The sequence below is a fragment of the Myotis brandtii genome, unplaced genomic scaffold (assembly GCF_000412655.1).
Source record: "Myotis brandtii unplaced genomic scaffold, ASM41265v1 scaffold17, whole genome shotgun sequence".
In the NCBI taxonomy this organism is placed as follows: domain Eukaryota; kingdom Metazoa; phylum Chordata; class Mammalia; order Chiroptera; family Vespertilionidae; genus Myotis; species Myotis brandtii.
In genome coordinates this window covers 868,841-896,135 of record NW_005356259.1, presented here as the reverse complement: position 1 = coordinate 896,135, position 27,295 = coordinate 868,841, and the positions used below count along the sequence as shown (strand labels likewise).

Here is a 27,295-nt window from a genome sequence, read left to right as displayed (position 1 = left end):
GCAGCGAGGGTCGCTGCCCGGCGCGGTTCGGGTTCGTTGGGCTCCCACCTTGCAGCACGACGGCCGTCTTCCACCCGCTCCTCTTCAGAGTTCCCAACTTTTTTGATGGATTTATAAAATATTGATAGAGACGAAGCCGCGATTCAAGGCTGGTGTGTCAGAGGCCCTTTACGAAAATGGTGGAGAGTTATTGCAGAACAACGGATTTGGGGCGAACCATGATGTAGGTATCTCAGAAGCATGTTCACCCAACATTCTTACCGAAATTAAGTTTATCGTCCGAGTTAGTACTGGAGTCAGGGTTGAAAATGTAGGAGAAAGGTAATACCTAATAGGAAAAGGCTTGGACGGACAGGCTCCTCCCGAGCCACCCACTCACCTCTCCTGTCCTGTCGTCATGTCCTCTGCTTGGGGCGCTCTTGATGTTCTCCCATAGAAGGCTAATCCTATTCCCCTTTCAAGATTCAGCTTAGGTGACACTTGCCTCCTGGCACCCAGTTATCGGAGGCCCGAGGTAGTGATCTCCTTGTCGGCTTCCCCAATACCTTGGACTTCTTTGAGGGCTGGAATGGTGGCCGAATGGCGTGTATGGATTGTAAGGTAGTTAACACCATGTAACACCTAAGTAAGGAAGAAAGGAATTAGCACAATAGGATCCCAATATCAACTTTCAAGTACTTGCCTATATACACACACTGGTTTTCCAAGCACCTATGAATTGGCAGTTTCCTCGCCACTGAAGTTATTCTAGAAGGGTTTGACAACTTACTGAAGGTCTTTCTAAGACTAACCCTTTCTTTTTTCAGACCTATTTACCGCCTCATTTGCTTCCCAGAGAATGCAGAGAACACATTTCGATTTCCCGGTTAACAGAGACAGTCTTACTTTTTTGTCCTGGCTTGCATTCCTCAGTCCCCAACACAGTGCCTTATGCTCAGTGGGCACCTAGTGGATGGTTGCAGATTCCTCTTACAAGTAAATCAGTGATGCCCCTCGGCTAAATCAGTAGAAAGTGACCATGCATGACACCCAGGGCACCTGAGACCACTATAAGCGCTACTCCAGGTCTTACATCTTTCCTTTCTTTTCTACTTTGTTTCTGCACCTTTCCTCCTGGCACCCAGTTATCGGAGTCCCAAAATAGTGATCTCCTTACAGGCTTCCTTGCAATTCTTTGTATTCTCTTTAGTCCACTTTTCTAAACTTTTACTCCCATTCTGTTGAGGCTTTTTGGGTGGGCACCTAGGGGTAGGTTGTGGATAGTAGTCCTATTTTGGCTTGAGCTTCATATTCACAAAGATTCAAAGTAGACTCCAATGTTATTTCCAAAAGAGATATACATGGCAGATGAAAACGATGTTGATGTTCTTTTTGCAACATTACTTATGAACTTTAAAAATCTAACTGTGAATCTATAACTTTAAAAATCTAAAATATACTGTAACTTAGTAACCCAGTTTGGGCATTTCTCCTTTTTTTTTTTTTTCATTTTTTGAAAGTCTAAGAAATTGGAATTAGCCAGGCTCTTACTCAACTTCTGAAATTAACTTTATATTTCCTCTTCTGACTCTAGTTGCTTTTTCTCCTGCTTCTTGTTCATGCCAAATAATGGAAGGCATGGTGGTTCTCTGAAATCCTTTAGTGCTAGAGTAAACACCTTGAACTTTAATAAGTTCTCTTCCTTGGCCATGTGTCAATATTTTTTAAAAGATAGAGACCACTTACAGTGAGCAGAAGAGTATCAGGTCACTTGTCAGAACTCAATCATAGGATATGGCTGGGCAAAACAAAGCAGGAGGGAGCTACAGCTGTTACCTGCAGTTGCATGTAGCCCAGCACTGCTTCTGTCAGTCAGCTGAGCTCAGAGGAGCTCCTACTCTCCTGAAAAGGAGCTGGTAGTGGCTGACAGAGCAGGTGAGATCTGATTAGGCAATCAGAGGGGTGTGGATTTTTATTTAAAACTAGTGACCCAGTGCATGGATTCATGCACATTGAAAGGAAATTAATTAGAAGGTGGCCAGGGGTCAGGATTGGGAGAGAAGAGCCCGCCCCTGGAGCTAACCTCCCGCGGTCCCTCCCCAGCATCTGCGGAGTGAGCGGGGTCTCCCCGGCAGGTGGGATCCCTCGGGCTGGCCTGTGGGGATCCCGCTGAAACTGGCTCTCCAAGATCCCCTGAGGGGTCTTGGAGTGCGAGAGGGCACGCTGCAAAGTTGCTGTCGTACAAGGTGTGGAACGCAAATGCAAGTGTGCAGTATACCAGATTTGGGGCCGATAGTGCCCCAGCAACAACATAACCCACAGCCGAAGGTGGAATTGTGCAGTCCTGCGAGGAATCAGGCTCCCTCCTCTCTGGTTTCGGGGTGTGTCACCCAAGAACCACGAATGCCAAGTCACTGCAGCTCAGCAGCTCCTGCATTGAGCGTCTGCCCCCTGGTGGCCAGTACGTGTCATAGCAACTGGTCAGAAGGTAGGAGGGACACTTAGCATATTAGCCATTTATATATATAGACTCAAGGCCTGGTGCACGATTCATGTACCAGTGGGATCCCTTTTGGTTGAATGGATGACCAGATGACCAGACACTTAGCATATTAGGCTTTTATTATATAGGATTGTATTGAATTTTTTTGGGTGACATTTGTTAATAAAAAGATAGAGGCTTCAAGTGTACAATTCTATAATACATCATCTGTACACCTGTACCTAAAGTTAAGTCTCCTTCCATCACCATTTATCCCCCTTTAACTGTCTTCTACCTCACTCAACCCCCCCTTTTCCTCTGGCAATTAACATACTATGGTCTGTGTCTTTGAGTTTTTGTTTTTGTTTTTTTCTTAATCTCATCACCTTTTTCACTCAGCCCCCCAATCTCCTCCCCTCTGATAGCTGTCAATCTGTTCTCTGTATCTATGAGTCTGGCTTGTTTCACTTAGCACAATACAGTGGAACCGGGTTTTCCAATTTAATTCATTCCAGAAGGTTGATGGAGAAGCAATTTGCTAGAAAACCCATTAGTAATAATGTAAATTGAATTAATTTGTTTCAAACCCCCGAAATGATTCCGTTTTAACCTTTCTTATATACAGTACATGTCTGATGTACTGTTTATAAACAAACACTTCTTAAATTAATCAAACCAACCCCTACTAGCCTTAAAAAAATTACTTTCAGCATTCATTCCAGAGGTGTCTTTTAGGAAGTCAGTATGTGGCACTTTATCAAATGCTTTTTTTGCATCTATTAATATCAGCATGTGTTTTTTATTTTTCATTTGGTTTATGTGGTGTATCACATTTATTGATTTGCACACATTGTACCAACCTTGCATCCCAGGAATAAATCCCACTTATCATGATGTATGATCTTTTTAATGTATTGCTGGATCCGATTTGCTAATATTTTTTGAGGATTTTAGCATCTATGTTCACCAGGGATATTAGTCTATAATTTTCTTTCTTCATATTTGTAGTGTCTTTTTCTGGTTTTGGAGTTAGGATACCGCTGGCCTCATAAAATGAGCTTGGGAGTGTTTCCTCCTCTTGAATTTTTGGAATATTTGAGAAGGATAGGTTTTAATTCTTTGAATGTTTGGTAAAATTCACGTGTGAACCATTCGGTCCAGAAGTTTCGTTTGCTGGGAGTTGTTGTTTTTATTACTGCTTCCATTTCATTAGTTATAATCAGTCTATTCAGATTTTATGATTCCTCTTGATTCAGTTTTGGAAGATTGCACATTTTTAGGAATTTATGCATTTCATCCAAATTGACCAATTTGTTGGCATATAGTTGTTCATAATATTTTCTTATAATCCTTTGGATTTCTGTGGTGTCAGTTGTTACTTCTCCTCTTTCATTTCTGATTTTATTTCGGTCCTCTCTCTTTTTTTCTTGATGGGTCTGGTTAAATGTTTGTCAATCTTGTTTACCTTTTCCAAGAACCAGCTCTTGGTTTCATTGATCTTTTGTGATGTTGTTGTTGTTTTTAGACACTATTTCATTTATTTCTGCTCTGGTCTTTAATATTTCCTTTCTTCTACTCACTTTTGGCTTTGTCTGTTTTTCTTTTTCTGGTACCTTTAAGTGTAAAGTTAGATTGTTTATTTGAGATTTTTTGTTTCTTGTAATGCTATGAATTTCCCTCTTAGGACTGCTTTTGCTATGTCCCATAGATTTTGGGTTGTTGTGTTCTGTTTTCAATTTGTTTCAGGGTACTTTTGGCTTTTTCTTTGATCTCATTATTAACCCATTCATTGTTTAGTACAGTGATTCCCAAAGTGGGCGCTACCGCCCCCTGGTGGGCGCTGCAGCGATCCAGGGGGGCGGTGATGGTCACAGGTGCATTTGTTTTAACTTTTTTTGTATTACCTTTCTATTCTGAGTTCAATAAATAGTTTCATAATTTCAAACTTCAATGTTTCTAATTTACACCTTTCTTTACTATATTTTACGAAAAAGGTAGAAACATTAATACATATATCTTTCTGTTTAATTGCTATTAAAATTTTAAAAAAATTAATTTCCAGGGGGCGCTGAGTAATATTTTTTCTGGAAAGGGGGCGGTAGGCCAAATAAGTTTGGGAACCACTGGTTTAGTAGCATGTTATTTAGCCTCCATGTCTTTGGGTATTTTATAACTTTTTGTGTGTGATTGATTTCTAGTTTTATACCATTCATTGTCTTGATATGATTCAGTCTTGAATTCATTGAGACTTGTTTTGTGTCCTAATGTGAGGTCTGTCCTAGAAAATGTTTCACGTGTACTTGCACAGAATATGTATTCTGCTGCTTTGGGGTAAAATGCTCTGAAAATATCAATTAAGTCTCTTTCATCTAGTGTTTCATATAAGGCTGTTGTTTCCTTGTTGATTTTCTGTCTGGAAGATCTATCCATTGATCTCAATAGGGTGATAAAATCTCCTACTCTGACTATATTATTGTCAATCTCTCTATTTCCGTAAATAATTGCTTTATATCTTTAGGTGTTTCTACAAATGTATATAAGGGTTACAGCCTTTTGTTGGATTGCTCCCTTTATCATTATGTAGTCTCCTTTGTCTCTTACTATAGCATTTGTTTTAAAGTCTGTTTTGTCAGATATAAGTATTGCTACCCCAGGTTTTTTCCCCTTTTCCTAGAATGAATTATCTTTCTACATCTCTTTTCTTTTAGTCTGTGTGTATCTTTTGTTCTGAGGTTGGTCTCTTGTAGGTAGCATATATATGGGTCTTGTTTTCTTATCCATTCAGGTATCCTATGTCTTTTGATTGGAACATTTAAGCTATTTACATTTAAAGTGGTTATTGAGCACGGCTGGTGTGGCTCAGTGGTTGAGCGTTGACCTATGAACCAGGAGGTCACAGTTTGATTCCCGAGCATGTCCCTAGTAGGAGGTGTGCAAGAGACATCCAATCAATGATTCTCTCTCATCATTGATGTTTCTATCTCTCTCCTTCTCCCTTCCTCTCTGAAATCAATAAAAATATATTTAAAAAAATAAAACAGTTATTGATAGGTATGTATCACCATTTTATTCTTTTAACTATGTTCCTCTATGTGTTTTCTTTCTTTCTTTCTTTCTTTCTTTCTTTCTTTCTTTCTTTCTTTCTTTCCTTCCTTCCTTCCTTCCTTCCTTCCTTCCTTCCTTCCTTCCTCCTTCCTTCCTTCCCTTCCCTCCCTCCCTCCCTCCCTTCTTTCGTTCTTTCTTCTTAATGAAGACCCTTTAACATTTCTTATAAAACTGGTATGATGGTAAAGAACTCCTTTAGTTTTTCTTGTCTAGGAAGCTGTTTATTTCTCCTTCAATTTTAACTGTTAATCTTGTTGGGTAAAGTAGTCTTGACTGTAGGTCCTTGTTTTTTATCACTTTGAATATTTCTTGCCAATCTCTTCTGGCCTGAAGTGTTTCTGTTGAGAAATCAGCTAATAGTCTTATGGGAACTCCCTTGTATGTAATTGACTGTCTTTCCCTTAATACTTGTATGATTCCCTGTTTGTCTTAAACTTTGCCATTTTAATTATGATGTGTCATGGTGTGGGCCTTTATGGGGTTTATCTTGTTTGGGACTCTCTGTACTTCTTGGATTTATGTGTCTTTTCCCTTTACCAGATTAGGGAAGTTTTCAGCCATGATTTCTTCAAATAGGTTCTTGATCCCTTGCTCTCTCTCTTCTCCTTCTGGTACCCCTATAATGTAGATTTTATTAGGCTTCATGGTGTCCCAAAGGCCCCTTAAACTATCCTCATTTTTAAAAAATTCTTTTTGCTGTTCTGATTGGGTATTTTCTACTACCCTGTCTTCCTTATAACTGCACGCCCCCTACTGGGATCGAGACCGCAACCAGGCATGTGCCCTTGACCAGAATTGAACCTGGGACCCTTCAGTCCACAAGCCTGCGCTCTATCCACTGAGCCAAACCGGCTAGGGCTATAACTATTTTTTTGACCTCTGTATCTGGTAAATTGCTTGCCTCCATTTCATATAGCTCTTTTTCTGGAGATTTCTCCTGTTCTTTCATTTGGACCAGGTTTCTTTGTCTTCCCATTTTGGCTGCCTCTTTGTATTTGTTTTTATGTATTAGGCAGATCTCCTCTGTTCCCCATTCTTGGTAGGGTGGCCTTATGTAGTAGATGTCCTGTGGGACTCAGTGGCACAGTCTCCTTGATCACCTGAGCTGGGTGCTGCAGGAATGTTCCTTTGTAAGTTATGTGAGCCTTCCTGTTTGTAATGGAGTCTTGGTTACTATTGGCCCATTTGTGTGTGGGAAATACTCTCAAGCTGGTTGACTGTGAGGATTGACCTTTACCATAGTGTAGGAGCTTCTGTGCAGGTGCTGGCCACTGAAACAGAAATTGCCTCAGCAGGGTCTGGCACCCTTTGGATATGTCACTTGAAAAGTAAATTGGATCCTGCTCTGATGTCTGAAGCTGGCCACTAGGTGTGTATATTCTGGGGCCTCTTGGCAGGGACTCTGGTGCAGGTCAATGTCAGACACTGCCTATGACTTTCCCTGGGCAACAAAGTTATCCTCAGTTGTGGCTGCTTCTGCTGGGCCTTGTTGTGTGTGGGAAGGACCAAGGTGCAGACAAGGCCAGCTTCCACTAGCACTGAGCACTGGTGCTGGTCAGCATAAAGCTCAATAAACAAGATCCATGTCTGCCTATCTCTACCTGCTGGCTTCTTGTTAGCCTCAATCACTGTAAGAACCTCTGGTGGTACTCCAGGTGCATGAATTAGATTCTCAGTGAGTCACAAGGTAAGGGAAAGTGGTGTTTACCAGATTGATACAGGTTAAAACTTGGTGCCAGTGTTTTGTCTGAGGCTACTCAGCAAAGTTCCCAGGATATACCAAATCTATCTGTCCTCTGCTGGTTGCCCTCAGACCTTTGTGTTGGGGCCAGGTCTTAGGGAGTCAGGGTGAGTTTATCAAACCCAAACAGACCAAGATTTTGTTACCAGCAAAGGGACCTGGCATTGAGTGGGTCTGCCCAGGGCTTTCCTGTAGTGTGTGAATTCTTTACTTTGTGCAGGAAAGATTTCACAATATGAGTCCAGGTTACTTTGAGGGTATGTTTATTAAAGTTGGGGGCAGTGAAACAAGGAGAGGCTTAGCATGGAAGAAGCAAAGGAAAGCCCTAGGCAGGGCTGTTTTAACTCACTGGGAAGTCAGAGAAAAGGGGCCTTGGGAGCAGTTCAGCGGGTTAGCCTGAGACAAGCTGTTGCCTCCCATTGCTCCCCTGGTTGTAAGTCTCATGGGGATCCTTAAGTTTAGGAGATGTGTGCCTGTGGGGAAGAAGGGGAAGGGAAAGGCACGGGTGTGCTCCCAGGAGTGAGAAGTTACTTGCTGGGTCCTTTGTTTTGAGGGTTTTTAATCTCTCTCTTAGGTGTTCAGGGGAGGGTTTCAGCTGAATATTCATGTTTTCCAAGTGTGCCCTTCAGGGTTGTGGTCTCTACTGATTGGTCAGTACCATGGCAAGGTTTTCTTAGTCATTGCAACTGGTCCTGGCATCGACCACCTGGTTTTGCTGCTTTTCTTGGCCTGGAGTTGAAATACAACTGAGGCCTAAATGTTATCTCTAGGGAGATGCCCTTCTGTATATGACTGTAAATTACTCAGCCAGTTTGTTCAACTATCTGTCTTAGTTTCCATTCTACTTGCCAAGGAATTTCCTTTGCTTCTTGCTATCCTGCCTCAATTATTCATGTGAAGGGAAGGCTCTTCACTGGTTGGGCTTGGGAGGGCAAAATGCCCCCCTGTCCTATAGCCACACAACTCAGTCAGATTCAGTTCCAGATTCTGCTGGGAGCCCAAGCTTATCAGGGTAGGACCAACTGAGTGTCAAGAAGGTGGAGCTACTGGGAGCCCAGACAGTGGGGCTAGTGGATCTCCTTTGTGGGGGAGGCCCTGCCTGTCAGGTTCATGGGAAAGTGGAGGCAATGGCCCTCATTCTAAGGCCACACAACTTAGTCACTGATACCTCCTGAGTCTGCCTGGACCCCTACACCCCATCCTAGGCAGCTGACTCCTCAGCAGGGTACAAGCTGTACAGGGTGTGGCAACAGGGAATTCAGAGTTGAGGCTACTACATTTCCCCAGGCTGTTGCTGTAAGGAGGAGAGTGCCCCACTCAAGAAAGAGAGGGACTAAGCACAGCCATCGTGGTAGCTGCCCCTTCAACTCTGTCCCCAGAGCCACAAACCCCAGTCTCTCCTCACAAGACTCTGGTCCACTCTGCCCTTCATTCGTGGAATTCAGGGTGTGTGGTTGCAAACGATATCTTGTGCCCTGGCTCTGTAAGAGGGCACTTGTGTCTCTAGCAGACTGCTGTCTCTCCCTGGTGGATAGAAACCCAGTTATTTTCACAGCCAGATATTACGTGGGCACCTATTCCCAGCTCTGTTGCTAGACTGTGGAGCCCGGCATGGGTTTGAGACTCAGGGGGAACACTCCACAGCTGAAATATCCATCCAGAATTTCATCCGCTGTCCATGGTTATGCGGCCATCTTTTTTCACATCTCTCCCCTTCTTACCAGTCTCGATGTGGCTTTTTCTGTAAATCTTTGATTATAAGACTTCTTTTCAGCTGGTCTTCAGTTGATTATTCAGGTTAATCTATATTTTAGTTGTAATTCCAGTTTGGTACTGGAAGGAGGTGAGTGTACCTTCAACCTACTCCACTGCCATCTTGGATCCTGGGTTGTGAATTTTTTTAAACCTAAATAAGAATGTTTACAATAGTATCTCATTGAAGGCATAACAGTTCAAAATCTGGGAAGAATGTTCAGATGAGTATATCACATTGACTATAATACTAGTCATTTTCTTATTTGTTCTTCAAATACTGCAGAAAGCCAGAAGCTGTGGGCACAACATGTTCCACTCTCTCCCAGGGCTGTTATGGAAAATAATACTTATAATGCAAAATTGTCCTGTTTGAGGTAGTATTATTGAGCCCTATCTAAGGTGTATAATTATTACGAAGTTTACCTACATAATTTGTCATTGATTTAGTTTCTCTTTTCTGTTTATAAAACATGTGCCAGGTTATGATACTTGGCATTTAAGGATGTACAAGAGGTCAGAAGGAAGCTGTGTATAGGCCAATCATATAATTGGCTAGCTATAATATTCTTTTTCATTTCTCAATAGTATTAGAAGATTCTGTTCATTTTTGGGGGAAGATGAGACTTTGTAATGCATTCTCAACCCATATTTGTCTTTTTTTTCCTAAAAAGATTGAGTTAAGAAACCTGAGTTTTGCCTTTTATTTTCACCCATGAATTCAACAATCATTTTTTAGAAAAATCGAAAAATCACTCTAAATTTAGACTTCCAGAAAAATTGTGAAATACAAAGAATTCCTGTATACACTTCACCCATTTTCCCCCTAATGCTAACATTTCTATAACCAAGATACATTTGTCAAAACAAAGAAATTAACATTGTATATTATTGTTAACTAGACTACAGAATTTTATTTTATTTTTTTTATTGATTTCAGAGAGGAAGGAAGAGGGAGAGAGAGATAGAAACATCCATGATGAGAGAGAATCATGGAATCGGCTGCCGCCTCCTGCACACCCCCTACTGGGGATGTGCCTGCAACCAAGATACATGCCCTTGACCGGAATCGAACCTGGGACTTTTCAGTTCACAGGCCGATGCTCTATCCACTGAGCCAAACCAGCTAGGGCGACTACAAAATTTTTAAACTTCATCAATTGTCCACTAATGTCTTTTTACTGCTTCAGGATTCAATCCAGGATACCACATTTAATCTAATGAGATATTTTCTGAAGATCTGGTGTCTGTTCCCACAACCTTGGGACCCCACTACCTGTTGCCCTAAGCCAGTGATGGCGAACCTTTTGAGCTTGGCGTATCAGCATTTTGAAAAACCCTAACTTAACTTTGGTGCCGTGTCACATATAGAAATTTTTTGATCTTTGCAACCATAGTAAAACAAAGACTTATATTTTTGATATTTATTTTATATATTTAAATGCCATTTAACAAAGAAAAATCAACCAAAAAAATGAGTTCGCGTGTCACCTGTGACACACGTGTCATAGGTTCGCCATCACTGCCTTAAGCATAAGTTTGTGGAGGCCAGCAAGCCTCTAGTTGCTCTGCAGTCCTTTAGAGCTGTGATACAATTCAGTGGTTAACAGCAAATTTGTGTTGTGAGACTTCTGGGTAAATCCTGCCTCTACTTGGTGACTTGCACTAAGGGGTTTAACCTTCCTAAGTTTCAATTTTTTCATCCCCATCTTTAAGAGAGGAAATGAGAGTTGTGGTGAGGTTTAAATTTTATTATCTTCAGAGATCATATAGAAAAGTGTCTGGTACAGAGTTAAGCACTTAGTTAAAGTTACCTGTTATTATCAGTGTTCCAGAAACAGTGGGTGGATCTGTCTTCAGATTGGATAGTCAAGCAACAAAGACTCAATGCTACAGCAAAAAGTCATTTAAAGAAATCAAACTTTTATTTATTATTAAAAGAGAATTAGAGTGCCAATGAAGACCATTTCATTGATAAAAGGAAAGAAATATGAAACTTGGGAGTAGAATTCCAGAAAGCAAATAAAATGCAATATTTAATTACTGAAAGGCATATGGAGCAAAGTTCATGCTAATCCTTTTTGTATGGGTTTAATTTTAATATATCTGTGGCTGAAGTGAGCACAGTTCTCATCACTATTTTAAGCTTAGCTCACATTTGAGCAGCAAGTAAACAGGAAAAAATGTTCTAATTTTAGAGGTTAATTTTATAATAATCATCACAAGTGTTGTAATTAGGTTTCCAAAGAAATAAGGCTCATTATATAATAACTAATAATAACGTAACTTAGACTTTGTATAGTGTTTGGCATTTTTCAGAGACCTTTCATAGTCATTTTTCTTACGTGACACTTGAGTTAAGGGAGGGTGTATGAAATATGAACCACATTTTGCTGAGTGGGAAGCTCAGTGGGAAGAAAGCACATCATGAAAGGCCTCACAGAGGAAGTGACACAGCACTGACCCTTAAGTGATTTGAAGGGGGCTCCCCAGATGGACGGAAGGTTCCCAGCAGAGGTGCAGCAGAACGTAGGGTGATAGAGGAGAGGAGAGTTCTTTTGTGGGAACAAATATCTCAATATGTCTGATGCTTTGGGTGGGGGAGCAGTGTAGAGGCAGGCGAGGCTTTATATGCCAGGCTAGGAGTTTGGACTTGATTCTCTGGCAGCGAGTTTCTTTGAGGCAAAAGAGTAACACGATCAGATTTTATTTCAGGAAAATCATTATGGCAGTAGTATAGAAAATGAACTTGAAAGATCTTTAGCAGGTCGGTTCAAGACAGCTGATATTTTCAAAACCTGTTAACTTTGAAATCTCAGGTCCCAGATGTGGTGTCACTGAGCAAGAGGAGACAGCCAGTTTGGCACTAGCAGCACAATACTGCCTGCAACAAAAGCACGAGATTTAGATACAGGAATCCTGGTTCCAGCCCTGGCTTTGTCAGATCTACAATTGTCCTGGAGCATTACCATTTCATTTCCCTTGGCTTACCTCTGTGTAATGAGAGTATTTGTGTGGCACCAACTTTACATATGTTAATTGACATCACTGGAGTACTTCAGACAACAAATCAGGACTTGGAATGAAGACAAATGTGAAGATTTACAAGCTAGTCCCAGAATCATATCCAAGGGTGGAGGGTTTAGCAGATTGCCTAAGCTATGTAGAAGGGTGGATATGGGGATTGTAGAATCCAATTTTGAGCCACTTCTATCATAAGTAATTATTCCAAGGACTTCCATGTTTTATTGTCTCCCTAGAAAGCAGAGTGCCGCCAAAGATTTAAACAGAGATTTCAAATTAAATATTATATTATACCCAGGTTCTCTCTTGAAGTCAGGTGGGAATAAAATAAAATGTTCACTAGTTCTATAAGGTTGGTTTTGATACCATTGTAATTAGCTAGTTATTAATAATAGGAAAGGAGCAAAAGGAAAGCCAGATATTATAGGCATGTCATTTGGGCAGCTTTACCAGGAAACTGCAATTCACACTCTTCCTCAGAGAACAATGGCCTATTCCTTGCAAAACATTGGGGGAAGGGATTCAACAAAGAGAAGATAGACACATGCGCAGTAAAGTTGGAAGGTCTACTCTAGGATACTTGCCTGTCAATCATACCTAGGGGCAGAGATGTTTGGCCAGATTGGGTGTGGCCACTGCAAGGGCGTAAACATTTGGGAATACAGAATCCCTAAACAGAGGAAGTCTCTCCCTTGACTCTTGCTCTTGTTGCTCAGGGCGTCCGGGTTCTCTTGCATTTGCCCATGTGGCCCAGGGCCATGTGGACCCCCACATGCCATGGACTGATGGACTGCAGTGGGGAACACAAGCTAAGCTAGCCTGATGCTGTGTAGGACCTGGCTCCAAATGGGAAGGAAACTCTGGGCACTGGCTCTGATTTTAGCTCTGCTGAAACCCCAGCTACACTTCTATGACAGGGCAAAGGGAAATGGGACTTTGGAAACCCAGGAGTGTAATTCCATGGAAATAAAGCTTTGTACTATATCCCATTCTCCGGAAATTCTTATTCCAGCAGTACCCCAAGAATCCCACTTTTACAAGCAACAGGGGGAGGGGAAGGGAGATGAGCCCCTCTCCTCTCCTGTAGCAGTTTGTTTATTCTTCTTGCAAGCACAAAGAATTGACTTCCTGCCAGGGAGAAAATGGTGTGGTAGATCTGGACAGCAAATAGCAGATGAAGTGCTTTGTTTTTAACACACTGGACAGGATCTCCCCAGGATCTGAACTTCCTGTATTTAACATAGGAAACCCAAAAAATGCACAATAGCCTTTCCCTCTTGATTCCGGCCCTGTAAATTTTGTATCAGGAGCACCGTGATTTTCTGAGTGACATTGTAGCATTTATTAAGAGAAAATAGATCACCAAAGATAACCACTTTTAATGTGGACCAGTCACATGCCCAGGAAGTGTATTCTTATAAGAGAGAGAGAGAGAGAGAGAGAGAGAGAGAGAGAGAAAGAAAGAGAAGAGAGAAGAGAGAAGAATCTTCTAAGATGATACAAAGAGGGGAAATAAAGAAATGCTTGAGTAGGAGCTGGCCAGGAAAATTCTGATGCTGATGAAATGATGGCAATGAAATGTGTTTATAATTTTTCTAAGTAGAAGAAAGTATTTTATACAGTAGCTTGGTTTCTAGAAAGTTAACTGTAAATGTAATTTTTGCAAATAGGATTTCACTTTAATATACTTTAGGAGTTGGCCATTCATTTAAACCTGTGGGTCGTGAACAATGAAAATACATCCTGCATATCAGATATTTACATTACGATTCATAACAGTAGCAAAATTACAGTTATGAAGTAGCAACGAAAATAATTTTATGGTTGGGGGCCACCACAACATGAGGAACTGTATTAAAGGGTTGCGGCATTAGGAAGGTTGAGAACCACTGAAAGAATTCTTTTGGAGAACTTCTTTGTGATCATTCTTTATGTTTCATAGGTTTGTATTTTTTATACTCCCCACCCATCCCAATTTGTTTAATGCAACATCATTTGTAATTTTTTTTTACAAGCTACATAAATTGAAACTGATCTTTGCTTTCTGAAACAATTTATTTGACTATTGTTATTTTCCTTGAGGGAAATGCAAGGTTTGTTTTTTTTTGTTAGTATTTAAATTCCTTTGCTTTCTTGTTTTTCTCTTTTTTTTTCATTTCCTAGAATGACCAAATGATGAGAAAGCTAGGAGTTTATTGACTTTGACTTGGATATCAGGATATAATCCTGAGAAAATGAGGAAAGCCCCAACACTCCACCACCTACCTATGGAAATAATAGAATACGTACATCTGTGCTGTTCTGTAGATCCTGAAATGCCACCATAATACATTCTTTATCTTAGGTTTACAGCTTTGTGTTTTAAAATACAAACACTGGAGAATTATTGCATTAATTGGTCTATTACAGCATAACATTTAACTGGGAATTACTTGATTATTTTTCTCTGGGCAATAAGAAAAATGGGAGTTTTAATGAGAGTGTAGGAAAGAAGGGGTAATATTGGAATCTGGGCTACCAACCCAGAAAGACAAGCTTAACAAAAGGAAAAAATTCCCGCTGCCGAGAAGCTGCAATAGGGATAATGAATACCTGGGAAGTAAGGTGGAGAAGCTGCTCAGCATTGAAGAAAGGAGAATGGGAAGCAGAAATAAAGCAAACTTGGATTCCTGCACAATTTAGTTTAGGGAAGACTAAGTTTTCTTAGCATATTTAATCAATGGTTGCCAATCATTTGAGAAGAGATACCTGAATAGAGACCCATTCCTTCCTGTTTTTATTGATCACCCATAGAGACCGTACCTGGTACCTGCTAAGTGCTAATCATATGAAGTAGAACAAGATATGTCCTCAAAGAGTTTATATTCTAAAAGGGAAGATAGACCAAAAGAAAAATAAGATAAATGAAAATATATTTTCAAATTGTGATATGTGCAATGAAGAACAGAAAACACATTTTTTATATTTTTGTTTACTGCTTTACCCCGCAAAATCTGTGGTAAACAGAGATAAGTTGGCACTGACTACAGTCTACATAATCAACTACTGTTGACTTACTATTAGGTCCTATGTAAGTTAGGTTCTATGTAAGGAATCCTGTATAGGATTTCCAAGGATAATCTTCCAACACTCAGATCCCTTTGAAATTCTCTAGACTCCTAAACACTAAAGGGCTCCTCAGAGCTAATTCTAATTTTCAGTAGGTGAGGTTGACCACTGTGAGGTTTGATTTTAAGACTGACTGTTTGCTATCCCCACCCCAATACAATGCCCATCTTCTGGCTACATTTCCAGAAATTCCAGGGTTGAGAATTCTAATATACTGGCCTAAGGAGAAGCAAACAGAAAAGTGATCAGGCATGGAACTTCTGGCGACAGGGAGAGAGAGAGGAATAAGAAATAAACCCAAAACTCCAGAAAAAAAGCTAACAAGAAAACTGACTGAAACTATTCCACATTCCAAATTAGTGATTCAGGTAAGAGAAAAGGCAGAGCAGGGAACGGAATTTCTCCTAAACTTAAGGTTAGGATGTGGGAAGCCACTTGAGGTCTCTATTTGCTCAGTTGTTAAAGGGGGACTGTAAATACATACTTCTAGAGGCCTGGCGCACAAAATTTGTGCACTCGGGGAGGGGGGAGGGGGGTCCCTCAGCCCGTTGAGGTCTCTATTTGCTCAGTTGTTAAAGGGGGACTATAAATACATACTTCTAGAGGCCTGGTGCACAAAATTTGTGCACTCGGGGAGGGGGGAGGGGGGTCCCTCAGCCCGGCCTATGCCCTCTCACAGTCCGGGAGCCCTCAGGGGATGTCAAACTGATGGCTTAGGACATCCCAAGCTGTCAGTCAGACATCCTTAGCGCTGTGCTCACCAGCCGTGAGCCCGGCTCAGGGCTTCTGGCTGAGCAGCACTCTCCCTGTGGGAGTGCACTGACCACCAAGGGACAGGTCCTGCGTTGAGCATCTGCCCCCTGGTGGTGAGTGCACATCATAATGACTGGTTATTCCACTGTTTGGTCGATTTGCATATTTGCCTTTTATTATATAGGATGAGGGCCTGCATGAACAGTCATAAGCATTCTTTTATGCATGTGATTACTAAAGCCATTAGAAGTAGGAAGTCAGGTAGATGACATGTTATTTTTATGTAGTTGATAGAATACTGAGGGATAATGTAAATTATATCTATGCCTGGTTCTCACATATCTACTAGTAAAAGAGGTAATAAGAGAAAAATGAACTATAGCAATCAAGTAAAACTATCTTCTTGAGCCTATTGTGTTTGCCCAGCATTCTTTTGGAGGAACATATCTGCCACCCTCATTTCAAAGTATTCCTGTTCAGGTGGTTTGGCCCAAGGATGGGTATGTGGATCAGTCAATTAGAATATTTTGTCTTCCTGGTCACAGTGATTGCCTCATGAATGAATATGTGATACAAGTTGAACTGGTCAGAAGTCTCTCTGAGTATTTTATCAGCTATCCAGAAAATACCCTTTCTCTAGGATCACAGGCTCTAAGAACTGGAGTTCTGGGGCAGCCAAAGTCCGTCTCGCTGCCACATGGAGTCACCTTAAAGATAAAACCAAGCAGAGGGGGAAAGTGGTTAGGGAGTGGGAGAAGAGAGGTCCTAATTTATATTATATCCATTCTAAGAGATCCTTGTGTGAATGAAGCTGAGTAGAAGGATAGGTTTTTAGCAGTCTGTGAGAATGGTGCCATCAGGGCTGTGACCCACCATAGAACCAGTTGTCTTTGTTAGGAGGGGCCAAGCTCTTCCAGGAAATTTATCTTAGAAGGGGTCTGATGATAGTAAATAACCAGGCTGGGACTTCTTGAAGTTATTTGCCCTTGGGTAACTTCAAGCTTAGTGTATACCCACTCTCCCTGAAGCCTTCTTGTGTTCTCTGCTGCCTTGTATGAAGCTGAATTACCAGGTTCACCTGGAAAAAGAGTGAAGAAGAAATAGGAAGACCAAGTCCAATTGAATTAGCCTTGTTTTTCTCATGTATCAGATTTTAAGATGTTTGAAGGCAGGTCCTGTATCTCCCACTATGGGGATCTTCAGGCCTAGCAGAGCCCCAGAACTCAGTAAGCATTTAAATGAAGTATTGAGTGAGTGAATCTGATATGGCATATAGAGGTAGAGGCTCTGGAATATTCAGCCTGAGAAATTCATTGCTTTGGATTAAAGCACTGCCTCTTCAAGCATCCTTTTAAAAATGCAAATGCCCAGAGGAGACATAAGTTATTTTGGTCAACCAGCAATTCTTATTTTTGGAAGCTATCAGGACAAGGGTAACTATAAAAATTGGATTTTAGAGAACACTCTTAGTGTGATAGAAAAGGTACAAATTTGTGTAACTAATTTGGAAAAGTTTAGTATTATCTCTTAAAGTTGAACATTCATATTACATATGACCCAACAATTTACTATAAGAGGTGGACCCAGGGGAAATTCTTACACATATATGTGCAAGAATGTTCATAGCTTTAGTGATCACAAAGCACAAACCTGGAAACAACTCAAATGTGCATCAACAGGAGAGTGGATGGATGAATTGTGATATGTTCACACAACTAGATATTATGGCAATAAAACCAAATGAACTATACTAATTCACAACAATATAGGTAAATCCTAGGAATGAAACAATAAAACATAAGTGAAGAAAGTAAATGTACATAATGTATACATTATGACAATTTTATAGAGTTGAAAACAGCTAATATAAGAATATACTTTTTAGAATATATATGTAAATGCAATTAAACTGTATATTCTAAAAAAGCAAAGGAATTCTGGATGATGGTTATATTGTGTGGGGAGAGGTGGAGAATGGGATGGAGATTACGTGGTTAGATGAAGTTTATGTCAATGTTCTAGCTTTTGTTTTGGGTGGTAGGTTACAGGTACTTATCACATTATTAAGAATAATGAAATAAGTCAAAAACACACACACACACAAACCAAAGCCTAGGTTCCCTAGGAAACAGCCTGAGGCTGCTGCTTCATTTGGAAAGTGCAATCTCAGAGCAATCATGGTGAGGGAAAAGTGAAGGCAGGCAGGGAAGGGTGGGAAGCAATGGCAGGGGACACATTACATTGCTTCATGAAGGGCTCCTAAGAACAAGGCCAATGAGTCATCCGTGTGTTCAGCTACATGGGAAGTCTTCAAGGAGGATGTTCAGAAAGACTGTGCCTTGGGAAGGATGAGGGAGAGGAAAATTGTTGGACTGAGTCTCTCCAATGAGAAGTAACTTCCATTAGGCACCGCTCCTGGGTTGCTTCTCTGGCCCCTTTTGGTGGCAGAAGCAGATCTCATAGCCTGTGTTTTAGCTAAGTCCAGGAGTGGTGGGAGAAGCCAGAATCTCAGGGCATGTGGCTTATTAGCCCAGCTGTCCAACACCAGCAAGGGGAACGCCCTCCCATGCAGGACTCTGGCCCCAGGAGGAGTAAGTTCCTGGACTGTGGAGGGAACTGAGCCAGAGCTGGAGGCTGAGGGTGCAGGCCAGACTGGCACCGACCAATTTAAGAAGTTTGTAAGATGTGTCCTGTATAAGCAGGGGCTCAGAGTCCAACCCAGGTTTCAATACCTGTGTGAATTTGGATAAATTCCTTTACTTCCCTTGAGCCTCATATAGAATATGGGAATAGTGGTAACAACCTCCAAAAGTTGTTAAAAGAGATAATGTATATAATGCAAACTGAAGAATATTTGGCACCTAAGAAGTTCTCAAAAAATGGCATTTTCTTTTGTCCTACCTCATGCCATGAAGCATAGTTGAGACAGTACTGGGATGGGGGAGCAGGCCTGGCTTCATTCCCCTTCTCTTCATTTAACCCCATCCTCTTTCTGACCTTGGGCAGCCCAAGGGCACTGGCACCTGTGTTATAGGACGAAAGACAAAAGACAATTTTTACCCCCTTCCCAACGTCAATAGTCCTGTGCTCTCTGTTTGAAAAGCTATTAGGTTTAAAGAGGCATCCCAAACATAGATGGGTGTTTCAAGCAGGCAAATAATTTGCCACCCACTCCAAATGATATTCCTCAATATTTGTCTAATATTTACTTTGGTTGAAGGCAGAGCTGGCCCTAGCAGGACAAAGGCACATTTCACCAGTGTTGGGAGCTGAGGCTGGGGACCAGAGGTCATCAATGGCAGATTTCCAATTCATTTCAGGGATATGTTAGCCCCTCTATGACTTGCTATCCTGGCCACCTGTCTACTTGATCATTCCCCTTTATGTTTCTAGAGCCCCTCAAGGGCAACTAGGTCAGCCAGACCTCTTGGTATTTGATAAACATCACTTTAATTCAGGATCTCCTTTCTTTTTAGTCATTCAAGAATATCCATTTTCTGCCCTAGTCAGTTTGGCTCAGTGGATAGAGCATCGACCTGCGGACTGAAGGGTTCCTGGTTCGATTCCGGTCTAGGGCACATGCCTGGGTTGTGGGCTCTATCCCCAGTAGAGGGTGTGTAGGAGGCAGTCAATCAGTGATTCTCTGTCATCATTGATGTTTCTATTTCTCTCTCCCTCTCCCTTTCTCTCTGAAATCAATAAAAATATATTTAAAAAAAGAATATCCATTTTCTGGTTTGCCTGCCTCATACAATTAAGTGCCACTGCCTTTCATAATACCTCCATAGGTTCTTGTGTTTCAGTACATGCCAGGGACTAAAATAAATGCATACTGCTATTTTTTTAAACTAGCGCCTTCTTTTTTTAAAAATTGATTTTAGAGAGAGAGGGAGGGAGAGAGAGAGAAACATTGATGAGAGAGAAACATCAACATCAATCAGCTGCCTCCTGCATGCCCACTGCTGGGGATCGAGCCCAAAACCCAGGCATGTGCCCTGACCTGGAATCGAACCAATGACCCCTGAGCCACACTACTGGGCGATACTGCCATTTTGCTGGTAAAATGTAGTATTGTATAAGTGCAGGTTTTAATTTTGTAGATTTAGATGACTTAAAATTTCCTTGTTCTTAATTTGGGTTCGAATTAGGGGGTAAAATGAAGTTATGTGGGGCTAGAAGACTCAAAGACTCTCTCCTTATCATTAATGCATATTTTACACATGCTCCCAGACCTCCTTCTCTGAGCCTTTTTGAGGATAGAGTACATTTCTAATCTCTAGGTTGCCTCTCTTCCTTTGAGCTAACCCTGTGGCCCCCACAAACATGTAAAATATTCTGAAGGAGTGGCACTCCTGCATACTCTTGGCACATTTCATTTGGCCCATCCCTTCTGGTTCATTTCCTATGTTCACGGATCCAGTTGGCCCCAATTTCTTTCTAGTGGGGAGTGGGCAAGGGAGTAGGAAGTCATTTAAAGACTTCACACCACTGACTTTGAGTCTTATTGGAGAAATGATCAGTCTGTCCCTGTAAATACCTCTTGGGTTTCCAAGATCAAAGCCTGGAATTCTACTACCAGAACTTCCTTTTGGCATTTAAGATGTCCTAACTCACCTATGTCTTTAATGTGAATGGCGAGCAGGTTGGCTCAGCAGAGGCTCTGAGGACAACTGGGAGATGGAGGAGGGGAGGATGAAATTAGGTATCTCAGGACCCAGGTAGATCTTGCGCTTTGATAGGAGCCACCTGGTGGCAAGTCACATTTTGGCCTTGAATTCCTCCTCTTGCTGTCATAGCTGCTCCCAGCCTTTAACTTTCAAATTAAAAATGTTTATTTATGGTAGTAATGGAAAATAGTGTAGTTTGGAGAACCCATAAAAAATAAAAAAGCAGAAGAGTGTCACTCAAAACAATGTTTAAAACAAAAGTTAAACATTAAAAAAAAATGAGATCCAAGTAAAGGCCCTTCAAGGTAAGAAACATACACTATTATATTTTCAACCCCCCCCCCCCCCCCCCGTGACATTAGGCCATCTTTTATGAAGGTCATCTTGATGAAAATAACTTTAATGTTAAGATATCTCCTGAGACCATGTGAGCTAATATGGTAAGTAAACAGTAGGCAGTTGCTGAATCAAAGGATGGGGTCATTCAGTAACACAGTTAGCCCAGCATGGGTGCTCCCTTTTAATCAGAATCTCACTCTCTGTGGGCTCACCCTTTGGCCTGAACTTTATTAAGCTGCTGGATTAAAGGCATGAGAATTGAATTTCTATTTCTAAGCTTAGAGAATCTATTTATTCCTTTTATCAGTTGTCAGGACCAGTATCAGAAAATGTTGAAAATTGCATATGAATAATAATTCCTAATATATGTTTTTTGTAGTTTGCAAAGCACATTTATATGTATTATTGCATTTACTCCTTCTAATCACCCAGTGAAGTAGGCATTATTATTATCACAATTTTAAAATCATAGAGAATGAGAATGGCTCTAAACTTAGGCTTTCTTGTCCCAACTTCCACAATTCCCATTTATTCTGAGGAGATGCTAGTTGTACACTATGCTCCCCTCACTCTGATTTTATTAATAATAATGGAGGTAATAGTGGCTGACATTTGGGCTATTCTCATGATGCCAGGCACATCTCATTTAATCATCATGCCAATCCCATGATATAGACTTTATAACTAAACTGATTTTACAGATGAGTAAACTGAGGCTCAGAAAGGTTAGGTATGTAATACCAGCGTGCATAGCTAGTAAGTGATGGAGACAGAATTCAAATCCAGGCCGGTTTCGTTCCCTAGCTCTTAATCAGTCCACTCCATGATCTTGCTGTGTCCTTTGGTTTCTCTTTAAGGTTTCTAGCTCCTTCCAAATGTCTGATTCAAAACAGCAGAAGCACACAGGGTGCTTTCAAGGACAAAAACCGAAGCATAGGCTGTGGGAGGTTACAGGATGAACAGTAGGTCCTTCAGAACTTATTCCAGTGAGAAACACAACTAACCCACGGAGCAAAGCAACAAGACATCTGTTAGGAGGGGCATGGAGCTTAGTGGGGAGCAGGGAGTAGAGTAAAACATGGGACAAATTAGCCCACACTGAGACATTAAGTCCCTCACCAAGGGACTTACTACAGATCCTCTACACTGAATCATTCACATTTTATAGGAGGACTAGAGGCCCGGTGCACGAAATTCGTGCACTCGGGTGGGGGGGTCCCTCAGCCCGGCCTGTGCCCTCTTGCAGTCCGGGAGCCTTCGGGGGATATCTGACTGATGGCTTAGGCCCGCTCCCTGTGAGCCCAGCTCAGGGCTTCTGGCTGAGTGGCGCTCCCCCTGTGGAAGCTCACTGACCACCAGGGGGAAGCTCCTGCATTGATCATTGAGCATCTGCCCCCTGGTGGTCAGTGCACATCATAGCAACCGGTCGTTCTGCTGTTCGGTCAGTTTGCATATTAGCCTTTTATTATATAGGATGGGGTGCTTAACACGAAGGCATCCCTGGCTAATAATGACCTATGGCACAGCAGAGGGTGACATGTACCAGCTGGTGTGAAGGCAGCACAGACTGAGGATTGTAAGAACCTCTGGTTGGTTACAAATGCTCCAATACTGTGTACATTCTAAAAGATAAACTTTGAGATAAAGGCCATAATACAGTTAAGAGCTACTTAGGGTTTTGCTTCAGTTAAAAACAATAAAAAGTCCCCAGCCACCTTTCCAAAATTAGCTCATTCCTATGCTGATTGATGCTGGCAGAGGGGTGGGGGAAGTTGGTGAGAGAAGGTCTGGGAACAAAACAATTTATTCAACCCCATGAAAGGAAAGCCTTTCAAGATTTGGATGAGGTGGTGGGAGAATCCACACCATGATCTGCTACACTTTCCTGGGGAAGCCTTTCCTATCATGGCTTATGGTTCTCATTCCTGGTTGCACATTAGAATCACCTGGGCACTTTTTAATCTATCTCTGCCTGGAACCCACCACTCAAGAATCTTGGGGTTTGGCCTGGGTACTATAATTTTATAAGCTTCGCAGGTGATTGTGAAGCACAGAGGTATTATTGCTCTAGAATTTCAGAATCAGAAACAAAAGACTAACACAAGTGTCCAAATTAAACCTCCTACCATTGTGGTGAGCTTGGAAAGGAAACACGTTGCAGACCTATTTTTAAGAGGGGAAGAGAAGCACAGAGAGGAGAAGCAATTTGCCTGGTTGGAAGGTTGGTGGGGGCAGGGTTAAGATAGGAGGCAGCTCCTTTATTTTCTTCCACATCCCTTCTTCTGGTAGCATGTCACAGAATCAATAGTTCCGACAGCTTAGCTCTATATGTACCCAGGCATGAAATTTCTATTTCTTATCTGAGACAACCTTTCCAATTAGATCTATACTACTGTTTTAATGTGTTTTCTGGTATGGAAACCACATACTAAGGGACTTTCTTTTGTAATTCTTAGCCCTTTGCAAGCCCAAGCAGTGGGTCATGAGACTCCCACATCTGTTTAGAAGAAGCAAGGGACCTTGGTGCATTCTGTACAGAGCATAACACATGTATGTACAGTGAAAACGCATCAGTGGGGATGGAATTGAAACCTAACTCAGTCTCAGCTTTCAATCCAGCTATAAACCCAGCATGTCTGCCACTGGATCTACAACAGTTAATTCTTTTAGAACACAGAGCTAAATCCCCAAGGAGACCTGGCCTGGAGAAGCCACCTGAATTGCTGTCTGCTTAAAGGTACACTCATGTTTCTTGGATTAACTGGGTCAGTTAGGTTGTTTATTTTTACCATTTGATTTCAAGGCAGGGCTGGCATCAGTGTGCTGGCAATTTCCAGAGAACACAGGCTCTGAATGATTGGGACAGGTGTTCAGGAACCCCCAGTGACTATTATTTAATGTTGACCCTCCCCCAGCCTCACGATTTATGTATGAATTGGTTATGTGACTGAGTTCTATTTTTAACTGCAAATATGCTCTCTTCAACTGGAATCATGTTCTTAAGACACTGCATTATGCAAGCTGGCTCCAGAGTTTGCCAGGAGTGGGAAAGTAAACGATGGGTAGTCATTGAAACCCCCACGGTGAGCAAATAGCATGCTTGCTTGCTGCAGGATAGAGTTTCAGTTGTGTTAAATAACTGGTGCTATCTGATGAGAAACCCTGTCTGGCTACTCATCAGCTTCTTTCATCTTGTGTCCTATCTAATCCCAGAATAAATCCTGTGGCCTTGGGGGAAGGGCCTCAAAAAGGCTTCTGGTGATGAATATTAAACAAGTCATAATGAGGCGAAAGCAATGTAGTGCTCGTTGTAATGTATCTTCTCAGGTTTTAAGCAGGAGAGGAGAAAAGATGGTTTGGAGGCCGTCTGGGTGAGAAGCTGTTCTGGTGCAGGTGATCCTGCTTCATTCTCCTGAAGTGAATACATTAGACAAGACTACTGGTGGGACCTCAGGTGTTTTTTCTTAGGGCAGTCATAAGAAGTAGCTCTCAAGAGTTACATAGGATCATTTCACTCACTCCTTCTGGAAGACTGGCATCTGGCTTATCCAAGATGACCCAGAGAAGGGGCAGAGCTAGCTGTCTCTGAAGGGAGGATGTTAGTGTCACTCAGGCCACTTTGGTGGCAAACAAAAGAAGATATTATTAGGAAGACTGAGAACATCTCTGGAGGGGTTTAGGTAGCAGGAGCTAGGTTCCTGGCAGTCTCATCAGGACATCACTGCTGGAATGAATGCTCTCAACTATTCTTATATTTTTAAGTGTCTATACTAACCCATCAAAACCCAGGGGGTGAGTGTATTAGAGCTTTCCAGAGAAAAACAGAACCAATAGGATATGTATCTTATATCTACCTATCTGTCTGTCTATCTACCTACCTACTTACCCATCTAGAGAGACAGAGAGATTGATTTGTTTTAAGGAATTGACTCACATGAATATGGAGCTGACAAACCCAATCTGCAGGGTAGGCTGCAGGTTGGAGTTGGAGAGCCAGGGAGAGCATATGTTCCAGTTCAAGGGCTGCCAGGCAGGAAGGACTGATGTTGCAGATGAAGTCCAAAGGCAGGCAGCTGCACAATTCTCCTACTCAGGGAGGGTCTTTTTGTTCTATTCTGTCCTACTCAGGAGGAAATCCACCCACATTTGTAGAACAACATGCTTTACTCCATTGATTAAAATATTAATCTCATCCAACAGAAAGAATAATGTTTGACCAAATATCTGGATACCCCATGTCCCAGTCAAGTTGACACATAAATTTGACTATCACAGAGAGCTCTGGAGAGGGAGAGCACAACTAGCTGAGCTTGAGTTGTGTGACCATCTGTTTAGCCAATAGACAGCGGGGTGTTTTGTTTGGCAATTCCAGAGACTTTGCACTATGGGGCAGAACTTATTTCCCATAGGGAAAGTGGGGAGCTGTTACCAGGAGAAAGGGGAATGGGTACTAGGAAGCCACAAGACAACAACTGGCTCTGGTCTCAGGAGAGTCTTACTTCATCACTTGCTTCTGTGTGGGTTAATGTGACAGCTTTGATGGCCTCTTCCAGCTCCTCTTCTCTGTGTGAAAGGGAGAGCAGCCGGGATGGGGAAAGAAAGAATTTCTGTTCCTGTGCCCCTTTACCTCCATGAGTAGAAGGTAGACCATCAGCTTCAGCCCTTACTCTTAGAGCAGTGGTTCTCAACCTGTGTGTCGCGACCCCTTTGGGGGTCGAACAACCCTTTCACAGGGTTTGCCTAAGACCATATATATAATTACATATTGTTTTTGTGATTAATCACTATGCTTTAATTATGTTCAATTTGTAACAATGCAATTGGGGGTCACCACAACATGAGGAACTGTGTTAAAGGGTCGCGGCATTAGGAAGGTTGAGAACCACTATCTTAGAGGTTTGTGCTAAGGATTCAGCACTCAAACTCGGGTTCCCTCTGGAAAGTCTCCCTACACTGTATAGGGTGTTTACAAGATATCTCTGCTCCCAGAAGAGTTTGAATCTATTGTACTTTGTGTATTTTCTTTCTTTTCCATTCTTTCCTACTAGAGGCGTTATGTAGCTGTGGCTGTTGCTACCCTACGCAGTACCTTTGTGGAATTAAAAAGGCACCAGACCCTCAGGGAGACGCAACGGACAGATACTGCCACTCCAGGGCACGTCTGTTGTGACATCCTCTTCAGAGGTTTGTAAACCTGATTTCTCATTAGCACATTACAGGAGAATTAACTCACTGCAAATTTCATGGATCCATGATGGGGTAGATATGATCAATAGTCTAAAATGAAAACAGATAAGATAAAAATACATAGAAAATCTAAATTTTTTTTCACATGTCTCAGTGGATCATGTACACAATCTGAAGTAGGCACAACCCACTTTGTGGACCACTGATCTAGAACCTATAGTTCCACTTACAGTACCTGTGCAGACAAGGCTTATTGATTACAGCACTCCTCCCTGAGGGCCTTATCCAGCCCACCACCTGTTTTTATAAAGTTTTATTGGGACACAACCTTGTTTATATATTGTTCATGGCTGCTTTTGTATTCCAGTGGCAGAAACCATATGGTCCAAAAGCCTGAAATACTTACTATCTGACCCTTCACAGAAATGGAAGAAGGCTGACCCCTGCTCTAGGCAGTCAGTATTGGTCACTGTGTGTTGCTAATAAAATGGAAAACTTGTTTGCCATTCCTGCTTTAGAGTTAGACTGAAGTTTGGAGAATAGCTCATTGTGCTAATCAGGCCAAGCTTGGCATTGCTTTCTTCTGTGGGTACTTAATCTTTGCTAGCTTTCTTAGAAACCTAATCCATTGGTCACAAAGACATAGGGAAGTGAGTACAGATAAAACTGGTCACCTAAAGTCCGTGTCCTATACAGTATAGTCAGCAGTGTCCACTCCACCCTCAGCCTGCTGCTATTTGCCTCCAGGTGGAGTGTTTGTTCCTCATCACAGGTAACACCAATGGGGTTCCACCACTGGAGGGCTCAAAGGCACTGTATGTCTGCAAATAGTCATGGGAATCTGTGCCAGAGAGTTTTAATTTCTCAGGAGGAATTTTTTTTTTTAAATTCAGAGTTTGAGATGACAATTGGGAACTGAAATGGCTTGTTTTCACGAGTCCTGACAATTCCCAACTCTGACAACTCCCTTATCCGTTCCTCTTTGGGTTTGTCTATTAGATGTAGGAAAGGAGAAAAGGAATAAGAGCTGATAGAGGAAGGAAAGACAAAGGAAGGCAGAATAAGAGGGATGATATACTAAAAATGTATATAGAGTAAGGTGATTGAATTCAACACTAATTAAAGTCCACTCCTTTCAGGTGTGGGCAGTTCTTACAA

General features: G+C 41.7%; 1 long non-coding RNA gene across 1 annotated transcript; it reads left to right on the top strand.

Annotated features, from left to right (window-relative positions):
- The first annotated feature begins 14 nt into the window (after nt 1-14).
- LOC106725517 lies at nt 15-26,592 on the top strand. Its single transcript, XR_001361401.1, has 3 exons — nt 15-223; nt 25,999-26,134; nt 26,505-26,592. It is a non-coding gene; the product is annotated as an uncharacterized LOC106725517 (long non-coding RNA).
- Nucleotides 26,593-27,295: the final 703 nt, after the last annotated feature.